An 18056-nucleotide genomic window follows, 5' to 3' on the forward strand; every position below is an offset into this window, starting at 1 on the left:
TACTACTCTATACCTCTCTACCTCTACACCTCTACCTATACACCTCTACCTCTCTACCTCTCTGTACATGCACACATATGCACATATATATATGCATATATATGCATATGCATTTATATATGTATGTGTATATATATATATATATATACATATATAAACATATAATCTGCATATCTATATAAATATAAATTCATGCAAACATATACATATACATATATGCATACATATGCATGGTATGTATATGAAATTTTGAAAAACACTAATAAAAGCAAAGCTAAAAAGCCACCTAATTATAAACAGAATTGCTTTAACTTAAACGAGGGCGAGACCTATTGCATTTTCAATGCTTGTTTACTTTGGTTCCATCAAGAAGGCATTCAGATGTGACACATTTGCCATAAATTCTGAATGGTAGCACTCTAGTTCCTCATTAGATCACTGTAGCAAAGCTACTGCTCACCATGGAAGTCTGCTGCTGGTATTCAAAGTGCATGTTTCAGTCTGCATGTCAGAACTTTTTAATGAAATAGAAGAGGATTTGAGAAGTCAAAATGTGCCCTAAGTTTTCTTTCTGCAGCACTAATCATAATTTCTATGGCAAAATGAACCCCCTCATTTTGTTCCTTTGCAAATTAAATGTTTTAAATGTTACCACTTTATTCCAATCAAGATGGCTTCAGGTGTGCCATACCTTTGTCATAATTAAGATTGTTAGCGCTCTAGTTGTTCTTTAAAACACTCTCGGATTTCTGTCATTGGGCTATACTTGGGCTACATCTCGGTGATATTTGTGCTACATTTGGGCTCTTTTGTCTCTGGTGGCCATCTTGGGAACCTTGTTATGAAGATTCCTAATTTCCTCATTTACTGCAGTCTCCTCAGTAGGCATACTGTCAGTTTTTACTTTGATTCAATGAAGAAGGCATTCAGATGTGTCACACATTTGCCATAAATTCAGAATGTTAGCACTCTAGTCGCTCATTAGATCACTGTAGTAAAGCTACTGCTCACAGGGAAGTCTGCTGCTGGTATTGAAAGTGCATGTTTCAGTCTGCATGTCAGAATTCTTTAATGAAATAGAAGAGGATTTGTGAAGTCACTCAAAATGTGCCCTAATTTTTCTTTCTGCAGCACTAATCATACATTCTATGGCAAAATGAACCCTCTCATTTTGTTCCTTTTTAAATTAAATGTTTTAAATGTTACCACTTTATTCCAGTCAAGATGGCTTCAGGTGTGCCATACCTTTGTCATAAGTAAGACTGTTAGCGCTCTAGTTGTTCTTTGGAACACTCTGGGAAGCTGCAGTAGAACACAAAGGAATCAACTGACAGTCTCTGCCCTTGTTGGATGTACATGTTTTACTGAGAATGTCAGACTTCATTCTCACATGACTGAGAAAGATAATGTGAATTTACAGAAAATATGCTCTCAGTTTAGCTTATAGATCACCTTCCAAACCTCTGTGGGAAAAGCATGTGAAAATAGTTTTCTCTCAAACATGATTCATGATATCCCAGCAGAAGGCTTTTTCACATGGTAAAATCACCTTCGAACATACCACAATTCCTAAAATGAGTATGGTACCATCAACAAATGATTTATAATGTAACTAAAGTCTTAAAACCTTCTATTAACTGCAATGCTTTTTAATGAGGTGTTATCATGTATATTGGTCCCAAGATGGCTGCCAACACTTCTTGGATGAAGTGCTGACAGCTAATCAGATCTCACAATGAGATCTGTGGTTAGGCTCCGCCCAGATATGTATATGATTTTACTTTTGATTTTCACAGGAACTACTGAACGGATTTACACCATATATGCAAAAGGCACATGCCTGACCTGAGGACTACCTCTTTGCCAAATTTCAAGTAATTCTGTTCAGCCGTTCGGGCTGTACCTTCGACTAAAGGTCCTATGGGAAAATGCATGGGGAAAACGCGTTTTGGGACCCCCCTTTTTTCTCAGCCCCCGCTTGACGAATCACCCCGAGACTTTCAGGGTAGGAGCTGAGCGGAGCGCCCCATTAGTTTTGAACATTTCACGAACATAAGTCAACCGGCGTTATTCAAAATAGAATTTTCAGATTTCCTATGGAAACTAGGTTGTAACTATAACTATCTACTGGCGACCGCCAGTAGATAATATATATGTATACACACACACACACACACACACACACACATATATATATATATATATATTCACTGAAAAAATCACAGGTTTCAGGCACGTTATAGTTTGAAATTAGCATTTTAAAAAACCTTAGAAATTAATGGAAAAAAAGGTTACTGGGATGTTATAGTTAGTCTGTCATTTCACTCTTACCAAGCCAGCGAAATTCAGCTGTTATATTTACCTTAGTTAACTACCACTCGCACCCTGCAATGTACTACTGATGATCTCACATATCACATCACTCATGACATGGTCAGTGACATCACTGACAATATCTCAAAAGACATCACTGATGACATCATCCACTGATTGTTTAAAAAAATGTTATGAGTGTTAAATATATATATCCTAAGGTGTACAGGTGAATCAGTGGGTGTATGAGTGTCTGTATGGATGGCTCACTGGGTGCATGACTGACTGTAAAAGTGAGTGATTAGGTCTCTCAGTGAATGTATAGGTGAGTGACTGGTTGTGAGTGTATCTGTCTGGCAGATGATGTCTAAGTGGGTGTATGAGTGTGTTAGTGTGCACATGAATCGCTATATTGGTGATTGATTGGTTGTCTGACTACCTCTATGGTTGTCTGGATGTCTGTGTTGTTATGAACCTCAATGTATCCCAATATAAGCCTAGGTAGTTACACAACCTTTTACCTACATCTCTCCGACCATTGTTCTACATAATGGATCTGACGCTTACCTTTTGACTAGTTTGGTGCTACATGACTGTTGTGTGCTTTTCTCCGAAAAAGTAGCCTCATGTATTATGTGTGAGGATTCTCAGTATCACAGCAAGATTACCATCTTCTGCATAATAACTCTGTATAAGTATCACCTCTATCATCATCCTTGCCCAACATGCCCATAGTACAAGCCTAGGTAGAACCCCTCAGGATACCTTTCGGGTATATAAGCACTACATACGGGGACGCTGTTTGTTGCTCCTGGCCGGCGCTGCATCTGTGTGAGGGCTGCTCAAACCCACGACTTGCGGAACCCGCTTCGCGGGTCCCGCTGCGGAATCCCCTCACCTTTATCGCCTGTTGCTGGTCTCCTGCCTGGCTGCTCTGTGGGGGCGTGTGAGGCTTCAGGGCTGCGAGCGCGAACCGGGACTCACCTTCCCAGGAGTCCCGGACCCGGAGGCTGAGTCACCTGGCCCCGCTCTCCCTGAACGCCCCGCCCACACCTTTCTACAACACACCCCATTGGTCTTTGGCACATAAATATTGGAGAGCGACGCTGCGCGGGAGCGCGCGGGAGCGTCCGGGGCTAAGACCGGGCAAGGAGCGGGCCGTTTGAGGCCGTTCGAGGACTGAGAGGACTGGACTGGCCCACCCCTTTTGGCTCGATATTTTTGTAAGCTAAATTAATATCTGAGGGGAAATAGACTGACCTTTGTCACAGTGCCTTAGCGCTATGGATCCAAGGGTAACTCGTAGCAAGTCTTCTAAACATGGGTCACAAATCAGTGGCCCCATGGATGACTTTATAACCCGTACCAATATAGCCATAGACGAAGAGATATCCAAGCTCCAATCCCGGGTCTCGTTAGAACTACATGCCGCCAGAAGAGTGTCCCAAGTAATTGCACTTTCCAAGAAATCCTCTCTAGGCCACATAGCCACTTCTGTCACCCCTGAGCGCCCAGCCCGCCCACATTGTATAGTTACTCAGGCCGATGTTTACCATTCACCGATTCCGGCTACTCCCCAATTTGCCTCAGGAAGTAAGAATGAGGAAACTCCATCGACACCTCTTAGTGTGCACATCCCTGTCCCCATTGCATTTTTCCCGAATCTGTCCAATAATATTTCCAGTGGTAAACAACCGAAGAGGAAACGCAATTCTCGCTCAGCTTATTATCGCAAGAAAGCGAAAATTGCTGTTCCAAAAGATCTGCTAGTGACCAACATCACAGCATTTAACGCTGGAGTAGAGATTATCCCTAATACCCAGTTATGTAGTGAGGGGCAGGGGAAAAAACCATCTACTCCCCTCCTTAATACTCCAACAGGTGGGGATCCCGAAGTAGACGGGTTAACTAATAATAATAAAGAATTTATAGAGGTGGTTTGGGACACACTTAAAAAACTTTTGTCACCTCTAGACCTAAGACTATCAAGGATAGAAAATAACTTGTTAGAAATAGAGAAGAGCATTATTGCTTTGGCCACTCTTGGGTTGAAAAGTCTGGAAAACCAGGGCATTATTGCAGCTGACTCATCGCCACAACCTACCGCACCCCAAATCAATCTAGCTTCCTCTTCAGTACCACCCACAATAAAATCTGTCCCTAAACCAAGGTCAGCTACGGAGGAGCAAGCTCGCGTTAAACCAAGGTCAGTTACGGAGGAGCAAGCTCGCGTTAAACCAAAGGCTCCCCCACGAGGTCCCATACGTAACCTGCAACATTCCAAACGCGAAACACTAAATAGATCGATCTCCAGTGAAACCCAGGTTCCCCCAGCCAAAGATAATTTTAGAGGTGGCTATATTGACCTTCCCCCAGAGGCAAATGACTATGTGGTTGTCTTGACGGGTGTTCCTATGATAGGTAATGGCCAATTTGAAAATCATTGGTCGCTGAAAAATAAAATAATGCACTGGTTAAATGTTAACAGACCAATCCCCAATGGTAGAAGAAGTCGTGTACTGATGGTTCGCAGAACCCCCTGGGTAGGGCCAACGTTGCAATCCAGTTCGGGGGACTGCATAGTAGTGACCTTCGAAGACCCACACACGGCACACCGTATCTGTAGTTGGCCCAGTAATGATGACTCTTTAGTCAAACCTAAACCACTATCCTTTTTTTATCCCCCCCGACCTATCTGTAACCAGGGGGACAATTGGTCATTGGTCCAACACCACCAACGACCGAATAGGCCCTGGTGCCACCGGGAGACCCCTCTACATTGGAATGGTCTCTCTACTTTTAATAGATTCAGTGGCTTAGAGGAGGTGGATTGACTCCCTGTGCAATCACCCAAACAACCCCGAAGGGAATCCTCAACTTCACAAAGGCATCATTCTATTGATTGTCCTGCCCTTGAGCCTGTAATAAGCCGAGTAGGACGATCCAACAATGTAAGGGTTGATGGGGTGATATTGTCATTAGACAGAACAGTAAATTGTAGCAGGGAAGATTGGTCAAACTTGCTCTGCATGACCCCCCCTGTATTTACTTCTCTTGAACACCCGGATTCTACCTGCCTTGCCTCCTATGCGACCTCCAATCTCCAGCAAATCGAGCCATCTGTGAGGCCTCTAAGACCTGTGGGTGTGATTGTTTCTCCTATGCCCATTGACCCCATCAAAGTCTCTCCAAAAGTTGACTCTGTCCTAAAAATTCTATCTTGGAATGTGGCTGGTCTTGGTCGTAACTTTGACATCCCCGAATGGAACGACTTCCTGGAACCCTTCCACATTTGCCTCTTCCAGGAAACCTGGTGTTTGGAGCCAAGACATCGAGTGGGATTCTCCACCTTTTTTATCCCTGCAGTCCAGGAACAGGGATCCAAAGGTCGCCCATCAGGCGGCCTTATTATATGGATTAGTATTACTCTGGGCTTCAGGGTGAAAGAAAGAAATACCCAATCACCGGATCTCCAGTGGCTAACGATAACATACAAAGGGGGAAGAAGTATGGAAGTCTTCAACATCTACCTGAGGGGTGCCAAAGGTGGTGTATCCCATCTACCTCCTACAGGCCTAAACCGCAACCTGGCTGCCTGCAATGCGGACTCCTATATAATGCTTGCAGGCGATTTTAACTGCTGTTTTGAGCCCTTGGCCAGCGATGATATCTTGGACACTTTTGAGGAGGACACCAGGAGAGGTATTCCTATTTTGAATCTTGACCCGATTCCCAAATGGTCGCAAAACGCAATAGAGATCAATGCCCTCTGTATGGAGCATAATTTGCGACCGACAAATGGACGATCTAAATCTGACCATATGGGTGCACACACTTATAACAGACAAGACCATACGTCTAGGATTGATTATATTATGCTTAATTACAATCTCTGGCAACATCACCTAGATATGGAGGTTATAGTGTCGGGTGATAGCGACCACAACCCCTTATCGCTATCTATTTCATCTCCTTGGCAGGCTGGAAGTCAAGGCCCACTCGGTCATAAGTGGAAATCCTCCCACGAATTAGTCCCCTCAAATTGTAGTAGGCGCTTAAAGTGGGCAAAAGTCTTAGCCGATGAAACAAGGATGGCCCAAGCCGGGTCTATTTTGGAAGAGGTGGAGCCCCGGATGAACACTTTAAGTTTAACCGATAACAAGATCTTACCTATTTTCACTGAGACTGTATTGGCACTGAGTGACTTATTTATTGTTTCCCAAACCACTCGTAGGGGTCCCTCGAAAACCTTGCATAAACAGTCAGACAAGTGGTATACTGTAAAATGTCGTGAAGCTAAGAAGGAACTTGTTGTGACATTGAAGTCCAAAGACACAGCTGCGATTAGGGCTGCTAGAAAATTTTACAAAAAAACTATATTTGAAGCCAAACAGGTCTATGATTTTAACTTTTGGGGAGATTTAGTAGAGGCTAGTACCAGGAAGGACGCCAAGAGGTTCTGGGACCTATTAAGATCTAGGGAAAAGCCCATTGACCAGCAGTTAACTCGTAACATTACAGGGGGGGTATGGTTCGACCATTTTTTACAACTGTACTCCGCTCCTCCAGGCCTCCCCCAGCTGGCCCGCACACCCATGGGTTTATTGCCTAATTCTATAATCAACCTCCCGTGCTATGATGGCCTATTTACCAGCTTAGAAGTAGAGAGAGCAATCCAATGTATTGTCTCGAACAAAGCAGCGGGTCCTGACGGAATCCCAGGAGACCTAATTAAGAATTACCCATCCATTTGGAGTAGATTAATTGCCTCGCTTTTGAACGAAGTTATGTTGGGTGGAGTCTTTCCTGACTCATGGAGGGGCGCTGAGGTCGTACCTATTTTTAAAAAAGGTTCTAGGGACGACCCAGCGAACTACCGTCCAATTAGTTTACTGGACTCTTCCCAAAAGGTAGCAGGGAAGGTGGTATTGGGCAGGATTAACGAGTGGGCAGATGGAAATCACATCCTGTCAGATCTTCAAGCGGGCTTCAGAACAGGAACAGGCACAATCGAGCAGACGTTCCGCCTTCTAATGATTTATTGGAAAGTGGTGGTGCTGGGAGGGGGCAGTCTGTATTTAGTCTTCATTGACTTGCGGACTGCCTTCGACCTGGTACCACGCGCACTTTTATGGAACGTCCTCGATGGGTTAGGCCTCCCTCCATATTTGCTGTCGCTGCTCGTGAAATTCCACGATAGGAATTTTGCCCAAATTAGATGGGGCGCACAGGGAGAGAAAACATCTCGTATCCCGGTGGACAGAGGCGTTCGCCAGGGCTGTGTGCTTGCCCCCACTCTGTTTTCTCTTTATATTAACGGAGTGGTGGAGCATCTTCTACAACAACCATCGGATGCACCAACCCTGGCTGGAAGGAAAATCCCAACGCTCCTGTTCGCAGACGATACCCTCCTAATTTCAAAATCACCAATGGGCATCCAATCGCTGCTTTCTAGCTTTCAAACCTTCTGTGAAGGAAGGGGTTTGGCCATAAACATAGGCAAAACTAAGTTTTTAGTCCTTAACCCGCCCAAAAAATCCGTCTATCCCCCGGTCCTAGATTCTGTTCCACTTGATCGCGTCAAAGAATTTGATTATCTGGGTATACGCATCAGTGACACCATGAGCTGGAAGGCACACCACCAAAAAATCTTTCTTACTCACAAAAGGGTGGCAGGTGCACTGCTCAAGGAACAGCGAGCCTCATTATTAAAACCTATTGGGGCTCCCCTAGATATCTATAGGGCTAGGGTTGTAAGTGCGGCACTTTACGGTGCTGAGCTGTGGGGCACTCATAGAGTTGACACTCTGGCCCATCTTGAGAACAACTTCCATAAAGATCTAATGGGTTTGCCCCACAGCACGCCAACAATCCCATTGTTGTTAGATGCAGGTACCCGGGCAATTTGCGACCAAGCGAAACTACGCCCACTTTTGTTATGGTCCAGAATCTGGAATGTACAGGAATTAAGAAGCTATGCAGAAGCTCTGAATGACATTTTGTCATCACCAGGTTTACATAAGATCACCTGGCTTAGGGAGGTAAAAAAGCTGCTTTATAAATTAGGCCTAGGAGAGGCTTGGGCTAATAAATCTGCACCCCCGAAACAACAGTTAAAGAAGGTTTATTGGGCATGGGTAGACAATGAGAGGGCCCGAAGTATAAATCATTGTAAATCTGTAGTTCTGTTTCTGTCGGTCAAAGACTCGCCGTTAAGGGAACTTTATCTAGACACCATTCAGAGCTCATGGGACAGAGCACTGTACATTAAGTTTAGGATGGGGGTGCTTCCATTATGTGAGTTTATGTCCACTTGGAAACCGCCCGCTCAAACTGTACCTTATTGCCCCTTTTGTGATCTAAGGGTTGAGTCTGTGTCCCACATGTTGTTTGAATGTAGTGTCTATGTAGCTCCGAGACGTAGGTGGTTGAAGCCCCTGTGCAGGTGTCTGGGAACTCGTTCTCACTTGGAAGCCCTGCGTATTTTACGGACAGATGCTAGACCCTTCTTTTCCACTTGTATGGCAAAATTTTTGGGCTGGGCTTGGCGTCTAAGAACTGCAAGAAAACTGTTAATTCAGTGAATGACCCCCCCCTACCCAACATGCTGTTCCGGATATGAAATGTTTTTATGCTGACGATTGTTTTTTAAAATGTTTTTTTTTTTAAAAAAAAGGTGGAAAATGCTTTTATGATATGTTTTTATCGAATAAAGCTACTTACTTACTTATAAGCACTACATATTCGCTGGGCAAACCAGAGGAGAAAAAGACTTCCATGCTGACATGCTGTAGAGAGGCTCTGAGGTTCCTGCATGCAGACACTCCAGAACACAGTGGTCTGACATCCCTCGCGGGGTATCCAACTCAAGACCAAGATGGAGTCCTTTGCTCTCCCACATCAGGTAATGGGGTTGGCTTTATCCTGAGAGTATTCTTGGCTATACACCTACATACACACTAGTTATACTTAGGTACATCTAGTTAGAGTTTGCATCGTAGGAGTACGTATTATTAGGGTCATGTATTCATATGCCTGCTTATACTCATTGTTTTAGCATTAGGGTAGAATTCTACCTTTTCTTTACCCTGCTGGTGCTTATACCTGTATATATCTGTTTCTGTCTCATGGTTGTTGCAGCACACATATTTTATACTAGAATGACGATGGTTCAATAAATACTTGTTGAAAACGTCCTCATAGTTTATTCTGTGTATATTTCTGAGACAAAGTGAGCATGAGTGACTGAGCAAAAATTACTGTACTGTTTCCATGAACCCTGAGGGTTCAGGGCTGTCATGTTCGATAATTGCCAGAAACTATTCTATCCTTGGTAAGAGGAGCTCATAGCGGCACTGTGAGCTAGCTGGTCTACAGACTAACATATCCTCTGTTGGGTGTCTAGAATCAGTCTGGACACCAATCCCTCTGTTTATGTTGTCTAAACGGGCAGATCCTATAAAGATTTGCAGGAACTACATGACAGTGTGAGTGGGCGAGGAGGTATGTGACTGCCTGTATGGATGAGTGAGTGGCTGAGTCAGTGGCTGTATGGGGTACTGTATGCGTATGAAGCTGTATGAGTGAGTGAGTGAGTGAGTGTCTGGCTGAGTCAGTGATTGAGTGCATGTGTCAGTATGGATGAGTAACTGGGTATGTGAAAGGTAGTATAGGTGAGTGATGGAGTATATGAGTGACTGTATGCGTGAGTGAGTGAATATGAGAGTGGCTAAATGGATGAGTGCATACTTTTGTCAATGACTATGTAGGTGAGTGAGTATGTGTTAATATTTGTATGAGTAAGTAAGTGGGTTTGTGTAACTGTTTGGGTGCATAAGAGGCAGTGTGATTGACTGTGTGGGTAAGTGTCTAGGTGTGTAAGTAGTTCTATGGGTGACTCGCTTAGTGTGTGAGTCCCTGAATGGGTGTATGAGTGGATATGCAACTGCTGTATTAGTGAGTAAGTGGCTGCATAAGTGGCAGTAGGGGGAGCGAGTGGATGTGTGTGTAGATCTATGAATCAGTGAGTGGGTGTGTAAGTATTGATATAGCTCGGTGAATGGGTTTGTGAATGGTTATGTGGTAGTGGCAGTGGGTGTATAAAAGATTATATAGGGATGTGTGAGCGCATCATAAATGCTGTGGATGAAGTGATAACTGATGTCATCAGTGATGTCACTGACCATGTCATGAGTGATGTAATATGTGAGGTCATAAGCAGTGCATTGCTGGGCCACATATTATTGCTTTCTCAGGTTTGGAAAGAATAAAATGTCAGGCTAACTACAACGTCCCTGTAACCTTAGATTTTTTCACAGAAATATATATATATATATATACATATATATATATATTATCTACTGGCGGTCGCCAGTAGATAGTTATAGTTAGGACCGTGTTTCCATAGGAAATCCCCAACATTCTATTTGGAATAACTTTGGCGCCGGTTGACGAATCCTCGCAAAATTTTCAAAATAGGTGGGGCGCTCCGCTCCGCTCCTACCCTGAAAGTCTCGGGGGGATTCGTCAAGCGGGGGCTGAGAAAAAAGGGGGGTCCCAAAACACGTTTTTCCCATGCAATTTTCCATAGGGACCTTTAGTCCAAGGTACAGCCCGAACGGCTGAACAGAATTACTTGAAATTTGGCAAAGAGGTAGTCCTCAGCTCAGGGATGTGCCTTTTGCATATATGGAGTCAATCTGTTCAGTAGTTCCTGAGAAAATCAAAAGTAAAATCAAATATATATCTGGGCGGAGCCTAACCACACATCTCATCCTAAGATCTGATTGGCTGTCAGCACTTCATCCAAGAAGTGTTGGCAGCCATCTTGGGACCCATATACATGATAGCACCTCATTAAAAAGCATTGCAGTTAATAGAAGGTTTTAAGACTTTAGTTACATTATAAATCATTTGTTGATGGTACCATACTCATTTAAGGAATTGTGGTGTGTTCTAAGGTGATTTTACCATGTGAAAAAGCCTTCTGCTGTGATATCATGAACCATGTTTTAGAGAAAATTATTTTCTCATGCTTTTCCCACAGAGGTTTGGAAGGTGATCTATAAGCTAAACTGAGAGCATATTTTCTGTAAATTCACATTATCTTTCTCAGTCATGTGAGAATGAAGTCTGACATTCTCAGTAAAACATGTACATCCAACAAGGGCAAAGACTGTCAGTTGATTCCTTTGTGTTCTACTGCAGCTTCCCAGAGTGTTCTAAAGAACAACTAGAGCGCTAACAGTCTTACTTATGACAAAAGTATGGCACACCTGAAGCCATCTTGATTGGAATAAAGTGGTAACACTTAAAACATTTAATTTACAAAGGAACAAAATGAGGGGGTTCATTTTGCCATATAAATTATGATTAGTGCTGCAGAAAGAAAAACACATTTTGACTTCTGAAATCCTTTTTATTTCATAAAAAAATTCTGACATGCAGACTGAAACATGCACTTTCAATACCAGCAGCAGATTTGCCTGGCGAGCAGTAGCTTTACTACAGTGATCTAATGAGCAACTAGAGTGCTAACATTCAGAATTTATGGAAAATGTGTGACACATCTGAATGCCTTCTTGATGGAATCAAAGTAAAAAACTGAAAGTATTTCCTACTGAGGAGACTGCAGTAAATGAGGAAATTAGGAAACTTCATAACAAATAAATCTCCCAAGATGGCCACCAGAGACAAAAGAGCCCAAATGTAGCCCAAATGTAGCCCAAATATCACCCAGATGTAGCCCAAATGTAGCCCAATGACAGAACGTCCCAGAGTGTTCTTAAGATCAACTAGAGCGCTTACTGTCTTACTTATGACAAAAGTATGGCATACCTGAAGCCATCTTGATTGGAATAAACTGGTAACACTTAAAACATTTAATTTAAAAAGGAACACAATGAGGGGGTTCATTTTGCCATAGAAATTATGATTAGTGCTGAAGAAAGAAAAATTAGGGCATATTTTGAGTGACTTCTCAAATCCTCTTCTATTTCATTAAAAAATTCTGATATGCAGACTGAAACATGCACTTCTAATACTAGCAGCAGACTTCCGTGGTGAGCAGTAGCTTTACTACAGTGATCTAATGAGCAACTAGAGTGCTAACATTCAGAATTTATGGCAAATATGTGACCTATCTGAATACCTTCTTGATGGAATCAAAGTAAAAAACTGAAAGCATTTCCTACTGAGGAGACTGCAGTAAATGAGGAAATTAGGAAACTTCATAACAAATAAATCTCCCAAAAATGGCCACCAGAGACAAAAGAGCCCAAATGTAGCCCAAATGTAGCCCAAATATCACCCAAATGTAGCCCAAATGTAGCCCAATGACAGAAGTGTGCAAAACACTTATTTTTTGTGTATTTGCAGTTTTATATAGTGCAGACTTGTCAGGTATTGGAGTGCTTTGCATGAGCATTGGTTACATCACACAAGATCAAATTCATTTTGGTTGTAGACATGGGGAGATTAAGTGATTTGACCAGAATCACAGAATGTTGTGCTGAAGCAGAAACTCCAATCTGGTTCCCCAGTTGCAAAGTCTGCAGCTCTGGAAGTAACACCACACCCTCTCCCCTTGGATGCAACATTTAATCAAGTGGTCAACTGGATAAAAAAACTAAGAATACAAATAATTTAAAAGTTCTTTGTCGCTATTTGAAAACTCAGAAAATATGTCCTCATTTTAGTTTTTTAGAGCACTAACCATAATTTTGATGCAAATAAGACCATCTCATATATGTAATTTCTAAAGGAAATGCTCTAGGCATTACAGTTTTGATTACATCAAGATGACGTCAGGCGTTCCACACTTTTGTAATAAATATAGAATGTTAGCAATCTAGTTGTTCATTGGGATACTGTTGAGAGGCAGAGGCCAGGGGCACGGACTCTGAAAATTGAAGGCAGGTAGGAGAGTGCAGAGGCAACAATTTGACCACACTAGGCAGGCAGGAAGGGCAGTGGCAGCACAACAGACTATGGAGGGCAGTGGAAAGGGGGGCAGGGGCTACAAACCAACAATACAGGACTGGCAAGAGAGGCTGTGGTGATGTAATAGACCATTGTGGGCAGAAGGAAGAGGCAGTGGTCATACAACCATACCAACAGACCCGTTTCAGCCAGGAAATGTCCAATGTTTTTAAGCTCAAATGGGCTTTACTTGATCTGGTTCCTGTCTACAATCTTCTCTTTTTCAATGTAACTCAAAGGGGAAAATCAATACCTCAGTTTTATTTCAAAATCTCCCTCTTACCAAGTTCAAAATGTTCGCAAGTATGGTACATTGGATCATGGTAGGCAGGAGGAATTGGGGTAGGGACATGGACTCGAGGTGCACCAAACTGACCCTACAGGGCAGGCATCAGGGTTTGCAGCAGCACAATACACCACACAGGGCATGCGGGACGGGAGTGCAGCACAACAATCCATAGAAAGCAATAGGGAGGTGACAGGACCATGCACATGGACAACAGACAACAGAGGGGAAAGAGGCAATGGTAGCTAGCTGACCATAATGGACAGACAGGAGAGAAAGCTGCAGCATAACAGACCATAAAGGGCAGGAGGGACGGCTCAGGGGCATTACAATGGAACCGACAAGCCAGGAAGGAGGGAATAGGGGTCTGCACATGGAAACAGAAGGCTGGGGGCAAGGGGGCAGGGCAGGAGCAGCAAGATGACCATGGAGGTCAGGCAGGATGGGCACTAGAAACAAGACACACCATGGAGAGCAACAGTGAGACTGATGGCATACACACAGACCATGGAGGGAAGGTGGGAGGGGGTCAGGAGCAGCTAGCCGACCACACAGGGAAGGTGTGAGGGGCCATGGCAGCACAGAAGACCATGCATGGCAAGCGGGAGGGTTAGTGGCATCACAATGGCTATGATGGGCAAGAAGGAGGGTGCAGGGGCATGCACAAAGGACCATGGAGGATAGAAGGGAGGGTCAGGACCTGGGCACAGACAAGAGAGTTCAGGGGAAGGGGCCTCACAACAGACCCCGCGGGGCAGGCAGGAGGAGCAGTTGCAGCACAACAGACCAGGGAGGGCAGAAGGGTGTGGCAGTAAAATGGACCATGAAGGACAGGAGGAAGGGGATAGGGGCATGGCATGTGGACAGGCAGGGTGGACGTGGCAGGGACAGGTTACAGTCATCTGACAATGCTAGGCAGGTGGGAGGGGAGTGGCAGCTTAACAGAACACTCAGAGTAGATAGGAGTGGCAGGTCCATGGAACATGGTGGTCAAAAGGGATGGAGCAGGGGCATGCACAAAGACATCTTAGGGGAAGGGGGAAGGAGAATAGGGGCAGCAAGCTAAGCACAAAGGCTAAGCAGGAGGTCAATGATTGCCCATAGCATTGGGCAATGGAGGGCAGGAGGAGTGGACTGGTACATCATGCTAAATGGAGGGCAGTGGCAGCACATCAGACCATGCATGGCAGGAGGGAGGAGGCTAGTCCATGGATTCAGACAACAGAGGATAGGGAGGAGGTGGATGGGGCAGCAAGTTAACTGTTCATAGAAGGTGGGTATTAGGAACTTTATTGTTTTTAAAATGTGTGTCTGTGTGAACTACTTAAAATATGAACAAGTATGCAGCATAATCTCACTTTTATTCAGGAAGAAGAGGACGTTTCGGACTGTGACTCCGGGCTCACTTGGCAGAAACATCCCCTGACCTTCCACCCCCCATCGCAAAATGTAATGCCCTTGAAAAGGGTAGGTGGACGCAGTGTTATATAGAACATAGTCCTGAGAGCATGATTGAAAATGAAAACTAGATATAGTATATGGTATAAACTATGCACCAAAAAGTGTGATATAAGATGAACCGGGGCGTGAAATATAATATGCAATACATTGTGCGCAATGACAGATTCATTGGAGAGCGCGAGATAGCACAGGCACTAGCGCTTGCTATGTGATATGCGCCTTGGAGTGTAATATGCACAGGGCAGTGTTGTGTAACCTAAGTAGTCTCTAAAGTTGTAATATAAAATATGTGCTGGGTAGTGTAACATTGCATATGCACTGTGACAAAGATATGGATCCCATATTGTAATAAGTATGGCATAGCGCTGTGCTTTATAACATAGGCATCGAGGAAGGCACGTTAGATGGGGCAATATAACCCGTGCGAAGGCAAGTGTGGCATGACATATTCACGGGGTGGTGTTACAGTGCACATGGGCTAGAGAGTGTCATAGCATAAGCACTAGATGGTGGAATACAACACAGAGGTGTGTGGCACTCGGCAGGCAATGGTGGGTGTAACACAGCATTGGGCTCAGCCAGGAGCACGCTGTGACTCTCAAGTGAGGTTTGTCTCCTTTCCAGAGAGTAAAATAAAAAGTATTACACATCCGGCGGTGGATGTGTGTTTTATTAACCGTGAGGGGGTTTCTTGCATAGTTTGGTCGAATTTTTGTTGAATCCCCTTTGAATGGCTTGGTGTGCATGTGTATTAAATGTGCCCGTCAATAGCTACCCATGTTTGTATAAATAAACGACAAGGGTGTCTACTCCGAGAGTACCCACCAGCGGGGGCGCCGGGATTAGGCACAGTAGGGTGTCAGACATGTCAGAGCTTCACTAGCGGTGTGAATACATTCTACGTGGATTCATTGTATGCATAGTCGCCTTTTAATGAATATCCCGCAAATCGTCATGGTGATAGGTACATACGGTTTGTCCAGCAACACAGCCCCCCTCCTAAAGAATAAAAGAATAAAAAAAAAAAAAAAAAGGCCATGACCCGGGGGTTGGGGTCCCCGGGGCCGATTAAGGCCTTGGGAGGGCCAAATTAATTTTTTTCAACAAAAAAAATTAGGGTGCAGGCCCTGGGGGATGGGGTCCCCAGGGCTAATAAATTAGAAAAAGAAAGGGGGCCACACAGCCCTCCTTCTTAAAAATAAATAAATAAAAGACCGGCATCGCGCCGGAGGCCATGCCCCCTCCTTGCAGCACTCTGCAAACGCGCCCCCTGGCCAGTTGTAAGTTGAGGAATTAATTCCCCTTCAATACTGAGGGTCCCTGAGGGCCAACTAGCCCAACAGGTATCTCCAGTATGCTCCAGGGAGCTGCGTTGCAGACAGGTGTTCTGAGGCCACGCCACTTTTTACACCTCCATGCAACGCAGCTCTGTGGTGCTTACTGGAGGTACCTAGTGGGCTAGTTTGACCCTAGGGACCCTTAGGATTCAAGGGGACTTAATCTCTTAACTCAGAACGGCCACAGGGCGCGTTTACACAGTGGTGAAGGGAGGGGACGGGGCTTGAGGTGACGTGTGCAAACACGCCCTGTGGCGTGTTTTTAAGTTGGGGAAATAATTCCCTTTCAATCCTGAGGGACCCTGGGGTCCAACTAGCCCACCAGGTGCTTCCAGTAAGCACCACTGCTCTGCGTTGCAGAGAGGTGGTGCAGGCCGTGCCACTTTTTACACCTCTCTGCAACGCAGCTCTGTGGCGCTTACTGGAGGTACCTAGTGGTCTAGTTGGATTCAAGGGGACTTAATCTCCCAACTTAAAATGGCTACAGGGTGTGTTTACACAGTGGGGAAGGGAGGGGACGGGGCATGAGGTGACGTGTTCAAACACGCCCTGTGGTGCGTTTTAAGAGGTAGTTTTAATCCCCTGCCCTATTATATACTAGGGGCTTACAGAGGAGGTCATGCTAATCACAGGGGGACCCTAACACATAGTGTGCCCTAGTGTATGTAGGTGTTTTCACTGTATTTTGAGTGTCTTTTAACATAGCACTGGCTCTAGGACTGCTTAGGCAGACTCAGTTACCACCAGTATCCGTCTGAAAAAGTTGAGGGTACAGGATGATTTTGCAACAAGGCTTCTTTCTGCTCTTCTGTTTGTTCTTTCTGCACGTTATATTTCTTCCTGCACTTTTCTTCATCTTTGAGGACTTCTGTTGCTTCTTTCTGCATTTCTTTTTTTTCTTACTGCGCGTTTTTCCTTCTTTCTTCACATGTCCTATCTCTGTAGGCATAGTTAGAAATTAGCATTTAAAAAACCTTTGAAATTCACTGAAAAAACCATAGGTTTCAGGCACGTTATAGCTAGGAATTAGCATTTAAAAAACCTTAGAAATTCACTGAAAAACCATAGGTTTCAGGGGCGATATAGTTAGCTGGACTTTTCACTCGTACAAAACCATAGAAATTCCCCCGTTATAGTTAGTTCAGCTAACTATAACTCGCGCGCCCGCAATGTACTGCTGATGACGTCACATATTACATCACTCATGACATGGTCAGTGACATCACTCATGACATCACTGATGACATCATCCTTGTGATAGAGTGGCGGACCTCCTCTCCCCCTATTATAACCTTTCATACACACATTCAAAAATAGAAATTAAAATTTTCAAAACAATGGACATACCAATACCAGTTACAACAACCTATTCAGTAATTGTAAGATCCACATACACATCCACTCATTCACCAACAGTCCTATACAGTCACTCATACATGCACTCACTCATCATATGTATTCCTACACCTATACATTCTGTTACACAACGCCACTCATCCATAAAGTTACTCACACACGTAGTCACTCATGCTAATAAAGAATCAAACATCCGTTTACCTGCATATTCAGTTATACACACACCACCACACTTACTTCTACAGAAACTTACACATACTTAGTCTTTTAAACAATCACTTATAGAAACACATACTTATTCATACAGGAACTCTTTCAATCTC

The 18056-nt window shown here is 44.1% G+C and overlaps 1 protein-coding gene across 1 annotated transcript in view; it reads left to right on the plus strand.

The window, feature by feature from the left end:
• Nucleotides 1-18056, plus strand: part of LGI2 (leucine rich repeat LGI family member 2) — a 292999-nt gene that overhangs the window by 32417 nt on the left and 242526 nt on the right. The window lies entirely within an intron of this gene.

This window comes from Triturus cristatus, chromosome 2_2 (assembly GCF_964204655.1).
Source record: "Triturus cristatus chromosome 2_2, aTriCri1.1, whole genome shotgun sequence".
NCBI classification, from domain to species: Eukaryota; Metazoa; Chordata; class Amphibia; order Caudata; family Salamandridae; genus Triturus; species Triturus cristatus.